Source organism: Aquarana catesbeiana, linkage group LG05 (assembly GCF_042186555.1).
Source record: "Aquarana catesbeiana isolate 2022-GZ linkage group LG05, ASM4218655v1, whole genome shotgun sequence".
Classification (NCBI taxonomy): domain Eukaryota; kingdom Metazoa; phylum Chordata; class Amphibia; order Anura; family Ranidae; genus Aquarana; species Aquarana catesbeiana.
In genome coordinates this window covers 163,736,398-163,745,662 of record NC_133328.1, presented here as the reverse complement: position 1 = coordinate 163,745,662, position 9,265 = coordinate 163,736,398, and positions in this window count along the sequence as shown.

The following is a 9,265-nucleotide window of genomic DNA, read 5'->3' as shown; positions in this document are numbered from 1 at the left end:
CACACTCCTGCACATTCTCACTTGCATAGCCAAGTTGGATTTTATCAGACATGAAAGACAAGGGTGTCTGCACTCCTGCACATTGCCTCAATTTGTATGTTTTTAATGACCACTGGGAACTTGAAAAAAAAACTGGTGACTGAAATCTGCTTTAATATAGGACTATCATATTATGTATGACAAGATTTATGACCAAGACAAATAGCAGTGTACAGCAAGAATATATGCCAGAGACCTCCTTTGTTCTGTGCAAGGCCTTTACTGCTTATAGAGTCCACCAATGTCTTTTGCTGACATGAGATGAGCATCATCTGATCCAACCAATTTATCATGTCTATAGCTACCTACAACAATGCCAGGTAGGAGCTTTCTGGGGATAATGTGAATAGTAGACAGCTTAGTGATTGTTGCTTCCTTGGTATTAGCGGTGTCTACATGCTATTCCTTCTTGCTCCATAGCATAAACATGATGGCTCAAATTACCAGAATGTTTATTTTTACACTGAAGGTAGGTCCATAAACACAATCACATAGACTGTGCCTGCACATTCTACCATTCTCTAAGTCTACTGTGGAAACAGGGCCGGGACAAGGGGTGGCTGCCCTGGGCACTCTGGTATAATTTGAGGTGGGAGGGCACCATAAGGAGATGGGGGGAGGGGTATTGTGTTGGAAGCGGGAATTTGGGGGGAGGCAGGGGGTAAGTATTGTTCTAGGAGGGGACATTTGGGAGGGAGGAATGCTTTTTTTTTTTAAGGGGGGGCAAAGATTTGCGCTAAGAGGGGGGATTTCAGCAGGGGGGTAGATTTGCACTGGGAAGAGGGTTTTTTTATGCTTAGGGGGTAAGCATGCAGATTAGGCTTGTGCAAATAGTTTCATAACGGCCAAATTTTGCATCTTTCAGACATTCGGATGCATCCGAATGTCCGAATAAAGAAATAACGAATTTCAACAAATATGAAAGAAATTATAGCGAATATAACAAATGAATTCGACATGATTCGGTAATTCGTTAAAGGTCTAATAAAACAAAAGGTCAACTCAAAGTAAATCTTACAATCCAATCAGCTGATTAATTTTGTGCTGGAGGTTGGATTACTGACAAAGTGCATTCCTGAGAACTGAGTGAGAAGGGTGTTGTATTGTATTTGAGCAGAGGAGAAGAGATATTGTCATTGTGTGTGTTAAAAGATTCAATAAACAAATGACTTTCCAAACTATGAATCATTATCACGAATATATATACATACATGAATATCGAATTTCAATGAATACAAACGAAATTATAGCGCATATAACGAATTAATTCAACATGATTCGAGATTCAGTTGGGGCGGGGTTTGGCATGCTCGCCCTGGGCTCAAGATGACCTTGTCCTGGCACTGTGTGGGAATAATACGATTTATCCCCCTCCCCCAAACTTTGCCATCTTTCTGTGATATGATCAAAAAAAAAGATTGGACAGAGTTCTAATTTAACTTTAGAAATATGAGTCAAGAGCTCTTGCATACCTAATGCTAATGTATCATTTTGAATACTATCCAAATATTTAACAGCCTATCTAATCCAATTAAAAAATTTAAAACACCTTTAAATGACACGGGTACAGTAAATAGGCTTTTATGACGTATGTAGAGTTTACCAGGATCCAGCTGGAGAATATTTTATAACCATTAGAAGAATGTAAAATGTAAGAATTTGTTCTTACACTAAACTCTGCATAATGTACAAATATATCAGCTTACAAAGATGTTTAACTATGGGTAGAAGAGCTTTACAAATATCATTGGAATGCAGTGTCACAATGTGCCATTACCCAGATTTTGAGATAACATTATTCACATTGGTATGCAGCTAAGTGCACTACTTTTTAGCAAGAGAGGTCTTCAATTGTTCAAAAACACAGTTTGTATATTTAGATTTTACTTAGGTGATTACCAAAGAGAAATCTCTAGAAACGATTTGGTCTGTCTACTGTATTTAAAATTAAAAAGTGTGGATGCTGGCCCCAAAATAAGGCAAAGGACAGGATTGCCTGTGGTCTTCATGAAGCTGATGTTTTCCCCATTGGTAACTTACCATAATTTGTTCAGCACTATGCTGGTGTTAAAGGCCCTCATCTTGGTAGAGGCAAGGATCTGCTTCATCATGTAAAAGCTGCCCCTATATTGACTAGTGGTCTGCTGACTGATGATGAAATTGTAAAAAAAAAAAAAAAAAAACACAGCAGAAGAGGTTGAAAAGTCATAGATCCACATAATGAGTGAAGCAGGAACAGAAAGATGCTTGTCTGCATCTCTTCAGGTACAGATTTCTCTCCAGCAGGGAGAAAAGTGAGCAGCAATAATGTGGCATCACTAAATCTCACTTCAAATTTCCCGACACTAGCAGTCAGAGGCAGCAATGCCTTAAGTGCCTGTAAACCCTCACATATACCCAGTGAAGTGAACAGTCTCAGATGATACACAGAGATGAAACATATCTCCCTACATAGATTTTACTTGTTTATCTGCAGCCCACTCTTCCCTACACCCCTTCCAAAGGGCATAATTGTGTTAAAATCCTTCTTCATCTGTCAGCAGCACAGAGGAGGGGGCAGAGGGGCTGCAATTAGAGTGTTTGACAGCTGATTGGAGGAAAGGACACCCCCCCTTCACACAGCAGAACTGTGTTGTGAACAGACAAGCTCAGTGCTGAGCTCTCCTCCCCGACTCAACTTTATCTCATGCGTTGGGAAAACGTCTCAGAAATGACTCATGCTGATAACAGAGGAATAAAGCACAAGAGAGAAATGACACTTAGAGCTTTGGGTAAAGATAGGTAAACACTACAGATATACTGTATGTGCTTTGCTCAGATGTCATGACTGTGGTTTACAACCACTTTAAATGTCACACTGCAGATTTTCAGCTATGAGATTATAGGCACAGGAAGTCATTTGCTCTTTTTTAAGTGAAATTACAGGCAAAAAACACTATTTCAGAGTCATTTTTTGGTGCAATTAAAATTTGTAGATGCTCTCTATACAATAGAAAACCCTCGCCTTTTTGAGTTCAGCTCCAGTTTAAGTACAGTACTTGAAAAGAACTTCAATTCCTTCTTTGGTCGCGCCACACTTTCCTTTGATGCAGCCATTATGGTTCATGTGAAAATGTGCTGAAAGGCTCTGGCCAAACTTTGGGTCCTGGCAGAGCCCTTCAGCACATCTGACCTAGCACAGGAGATTTCCCATGCATGAGCAAAGACATCACAGTTGTGGGAGTTCCCAATAGCCGTCCTTGTGCAAATCAAAACCTGTGCATGTGCAGATGTGCCACAGAGCTCACACAGGTCCCAAAGGGGTGGGGGGTAGAGGTGTCATTCTCACCTAGGTGAGAAATGTGAACGTGCTGCTTTGCAGCACACATAAATGGCAAAACTAAAAAAAGATCTAGTTTTTATATCTAGTTTTGAAAGAGGGAGGGGGAGAATGCAGCAACAAGACAATTACTTTAGGGTGAAGGTCCACTTTAAACAAGTATAAAACATGCTTCATGTATAACCATACAGCATAACATATTACAACATACAGTATATTTCGTGTCAGGCTTTCGGTAACTTGCAATAATCCTAAAAGTAATCTTCATTGTGAAAGCTGTTTGTGTACTTTTACATAAATATGCAGCCAAATGAACACATTGCTCAAGTAAAATCAGGAACAAGCCAGGATAAACCAAGTTGAAAGTTAGAAGGAATAAGCTAACAGGCCACAGGAACACAAGCAAATGTTGATGACCACCCAGCAACCAGTGAAGCAAATGAGCAAATTGTGATAGGAATAGTAAAGACTTCCGGATTCTGTGTTGTCTTCTCGCATAAAACCCATGGGTATGCATGTGCATTTGCACGCACACTTGGTAAAAGGAACATTGATGCATTGAGGCTTTGTTCTGTGACAGAATGCAATTACAGAAAAAGAATTATGCTTTTTTTATCTACAGTAAAGATAGTTGTTTAACACTAATCAAAGCATAAAAAGTGAATTATGTTTAGGTCTGTTGTGTCTTTTTATCTATATATTGCATAGCATATTTACAAACCGTGTTGTCCTGAAAAAAGATGATATATGTATGCATATACTGTATATATGCCATAACATTATGACCACCCACCATAACCTGTCGAGGCACCAACTCCACAAGACCTCTGAATGTATGCTGTGGAATCTGTGGTGTGCTGTTAGTAGCAGATCCTTTAAGTCCTGTTAGATGCAAGGTGGGGCCTCCATGGATCAGACTTGTTTTTCCATCACATCCATCAGATGCTTGATTAGATTGAGATCTGGAGAAATTGGAGGCTAAGCCAACACTTCTAACTCATTGTTGTGTTCCTCAAACAACTGTTTAATTCAACAAACCAGGCCATCTTCTTCCATTGCTCTGTGGTCCAGTTCTGCTGCTCCTGTGTCCATTGTAGGTGCTTTTGGCTGTGGACACTGGTCAGCATGGTCACCCTGACCGGTCTGCGATTACACAGCCCCATACACAACAAACTGCAATGCACTGTATGTTTTGACACTTTTCTATTGGAACTAGCATGAACTTTTTTAGCAATTTGAGCTACAGTAGCTCTTCTTTTGGATTTGACTATGCAGCTTAGGCTCCTCTCCCCGCATGCATCAACGTGCTTGGCTGCCCATGACCTTGTCACTGGTTCACCAATTTTCCTTTGTTGGACCACTTTTGGTAGGTCCTGACCACTGCAGACAGGGAACATCCCACAAAAGTTGCAGTTTTGGAGTTGCACTGACCTAGTCGTCTAGTTATTACAATTTGTCTCTTGTCACAGTTGCTCAAATCATTACGCTTGTGCATTTTTCTGCTTTCAACACATCAACTTTGGGACAACATGTTCACTTGCTGCCTAATACTGTATATCGCACCCACTTTCAGATGTTATTGCATTGTAACAAGATAATCAAGGTTATTGACTTTACCTGTCTGTGGTCATAATGTTATGGATAATTGATGTAAATTATATATATATATATATAATAATATATATATATTCACACACACACTGTTATCTTAACATTTTACAAAGTTACTACTGATTCAACAGGCCCATAGCAGAAATGTAATAATTGCTCTGGTCCACAAGGGATATACAGGAGCAAGACCTGAAGCAGTAAATATCTACAAAGTACTGTATGGGCTATCTACCACACTACATATTGCAATAGTAAAACCTTCATCTCGTCACATAACATCTGTCACAGATATCTTAGCAATTTTGTTGTATGGAAAAGCTGAATTGTAGTTTATTTGAGTCATAAAGAACCCAACCAATGGAAACATCCTAAGTTTGGTTGGGACATGCTCTAAGGTGGGCAGGAGTACAGTCAAAAACCATTACAAGCAGATGTTGGTGCTGGAGTCAAGGAATATAAAAAACCAATGTGTGACCCAGGCCACCAAACTTCTCCTATTATTGAGATATCATTACTGTGTGGATTGAACTGACCCTAGAATAAAATAAATGAAATGTGAGAGGTTAATGAACAGAAGGTCATAGCTAGAACGAATCAAGAGCACCTAAAACTAATACTTCTCAACAACCGCCAATCAAAGCACCTTTAGCAGTGTGGTAGCTACAAAATATACCATTTGGGTTGATGTGCTTGAGGAAATTTATCAGTTGATCTATAAACTCAGAGAGCACTTTGTTAGGTTCACCTAGCTAGTGCCCCAAGAGCTGTGCACATGGCCAGTAATAATGATCCCAAGTTACATGATTGCATTCAACTGATTATCAGTATGAAAACACTTCCAAAATCATTATACCACCACCATGAGCCTGAACGTCTGGCACAAGGCAGGATGAATCTATGGATTAATAATGTATATGCCAAAATTTCACCTCACCATCTGCTTATCACAACAGAAATGAAGATTCATAACACCAGATGTTTATTTTTGGACCTTCTAGTTTGGGTGATCATGTGCCCAATTTACATAATATTATTCTTAGTTGTCAGGAATAGAACGCAGCAAGGTATTTTGCTAATATTGACCATTCACTGCAACACACCAACTCTTGCAAAGAGCAAGTAAAGAACTGCAGAGGGTAAACCAAGCTGCATACATTTAGCTAGCTTCAGTGCTGGCACAGGAGAAAAGTAAACCATTTCTTAATAGTATAACATTTTTTAAAGGTTTTAAATCAGTCACATATCCACTGGGCACTGCAGTAGGTGCTGGATCAGATCATCTTTTCTGGTGACATCACAGCTTGTACCTAACTTCAAGTTCCAATCTTCCACTGATGTAGGCTGAGATAGAAGATTCATGACACCACTGCTCCCTCCTTTTGGTCAGTAGTAGTGAGAAGCACCATCAATCGTAGAAAGAAAAGGCATTTCCAAAAATGAAAAAAGAAAAGACTGGATTGTAAGAGTGCAAGGCTGGCCATACACACTTAGATTATTTTTTTGTTGAGCCTACAGACCCAACGAAAAAAGTTTATCCATGCTATACAGCAGAGGTGGATGACTCTCCTGCCAAGTCTGTCAGAATACCCAAACAGAAGCTACATCTGATGACACAGCTGCTATTCGGCCATAAATTTTCCACTTGGCTCTTTTCATATATCAACCAAAGCATGTCAGGCAGGAGGAGGCTGACGGGGCCACCCAGGCCAACTGAATTTCAGCCAGTTCATCACAAATTGGCCAAAATTTGAGTGTATTGACAACTTTAGGGTACCTGAGCTGCAACACATTTCAGCTTGAAGAGATCTGGCTAATCTCCCCTGACTTTTCTTATTTAAAAAGGTGTTTTTGCCTTTCCTGTAATCTCTTGATTTTTCCAATGCCACCTTCTTTGGTGACCACTGAAGGTCCAAACTGAAAATAGTGGGTAGGCAGGAGATGCAAAGCGGCTGTAGAGTGAAAAGCAAAGAGGCGTCTCCCCTGTAAGTGATGATGGGCAGGAGATGCCAAGCGGCAGTGACTCTGGTCTAGAGTGACAAACAAACTAGGTGGCCTATGGTAGAGGCTCTTTGAAAGTAACAGTTGGGCAGGGAGATGGAAGAACAGAGATGGAGACTCACTGAAGGTGGTGGGCTGGCAGGGGGATGTAAGAGGGTCCATAGAAAATGTCTGAAGGCAGTGGGCAGGTAGAAAGATGTAAGAGTAGCTAGACAGAGTGTCTAAGGGTGATGGGCAGGTAGAGAGATGTAAGAACTATGAACTCTGTCTGAAGTGGGCAGGCAGGGGGATGTAAGAGTAACTATGGAGACTGACTGAAGGTGGTTTGAAATGAATAGTAATAGCAGCATTTACTGCAGACTTAACATTATTGTTTCGCTATGTTAAATATAAAATTACTATATATAAACAGGATAGAAGGCTGGTGTGTTTGGTGAGCACATCCAACCTTTTAGTTTCCAATCAGCAATGTCTATCAGACAGATCGTGTTGGTGTAGAGGTGGATAAATCCAACTCAGTGATCAGTCTACAGATGTTTACAGATCATGGAATTATGTGCTTCTCAAATGTACGTTTTACAGATATACACAATTCTAACCAGAAATTTCCTAAACGCATAACTCTCAAGAATATTTGCCTTTGAATAAACAAGACATAAACAAATATATGATATAATGGAAGAGCCATTTTGCACATACAACAAAAGTTGCAGAAAACAAAACTTGCCCTCTTGTTTGATTTGTTCTTCTATTTCAGCACATCCGAAGCAATGACATTTTCTAACATGATGTTAACTAAAATCAAAGCTGATTATCCTGAAAATATAAGAGTAAACACTGCCCTCTTCCAGACAACCCACAGTACTACACTTGGTGACTGCTGTACATACTTCCATACTATTATTTGAGTCCCATTTTACATATAGCAAAAAAAAAAAAAAAAGAAGCAAAAGATCTGTGATCTTGGTATAATGTCATACGGACCCATAGGAATGACCAGAACTGCCTACATTTGCCAATCCAAGGCTATCATATCAAAAATCTTTCTTTTTGATGGACAACCACTCAAAACACAGGCTCCCTACCCATAAATACCAAGTCTGAATAATGTGTTTTTGAGCAGGTAATGTTGAATTTTCAGTTTTAAATCTGCACAACATATAAACAGCAATATTATATATTTTTTGTTTTTTAAAGCTGCACCTTTTGTAATTAAAAAGCTGTCCTTGTGCTCCAGTCAAGTGTCTTTTCTGAGGCTGGGGTCCTTTTTTATCAATTTGCTGCAGGCGGGGTGGGGGGGGGGTGGGACTATTTCCTTTGTCTTCTCCCCCCCACCCCCAGTGATTACACTGCAATATTATAACTTTGTAGCATGTCACAAGATGAAAGACTGCAGCAGGAGCTGATCTGTGTCAGACATTTTAGAACATGTCCAAGAATTGCAGACACACCAGTATTTACACGATTTTGTCACCACTGAGCCAGCATCTCAGTGCAGAAAGTAGACACTAAACTTGGATGATGCCTGAACAAAGATGGTGTTGTCCTTGAGAGGAAATTAAATAAGGGCAATGTAAGGCTTCATGCACACTGTACAGCCATGGACTCCTTTTCTCCATACAGGAGAAAAGCAGCTTAAAATCGCAGTAAAAGCTGCGTTTTTCACAAGGGTTTATGCATATTCACGCATGTTTATGAGCGTTTGACGTTAATGTATTCTTTTTCCTACAATATTAATTTATCCTGTCATTAGAATGTGCATTTACACACATTTGCACATTTCTCTGCCCAAACACTCCTCTCTGAACCAGTAATGTTTTTTTTCCTGCCTGTAAATGCCCATGTATGTATGGACACACAGGTGGTACATATAGCCACTTCTTAGGAACCTTTGTTCTACTTCCCCTTTCTGCTACTGCTGTGCTGCCAACATTGCTAGTAGCAATGCTTGTATTCTTTCTTGAATTCTAATAACACTGGTACCAGGAAAAGTGCCAGTACACCTCTGTGGAATGTAGGGCCAATTCACAGACATGCTATTAGTGTTGTTGAATGGAGTCAGGGAGTCCCAGCACACCAATTCTATACCCGACGTTCATATTGTGCCAGTGCTAGACTGCCTGTGATTAGATTAGAGTTATAGATTATATTTAGCTAGGGTTTGGGTTAGTAATTAGCTAAGGTTATTAAATATTTGTACTTAGGCTTATTTGGATGCAGAAACACACAGAGAATAAGTGGGTTAAAGCACCAAGGTTAACAGAGAAGTATGGCCAAAGCTCTTTTGGCCATATGTCT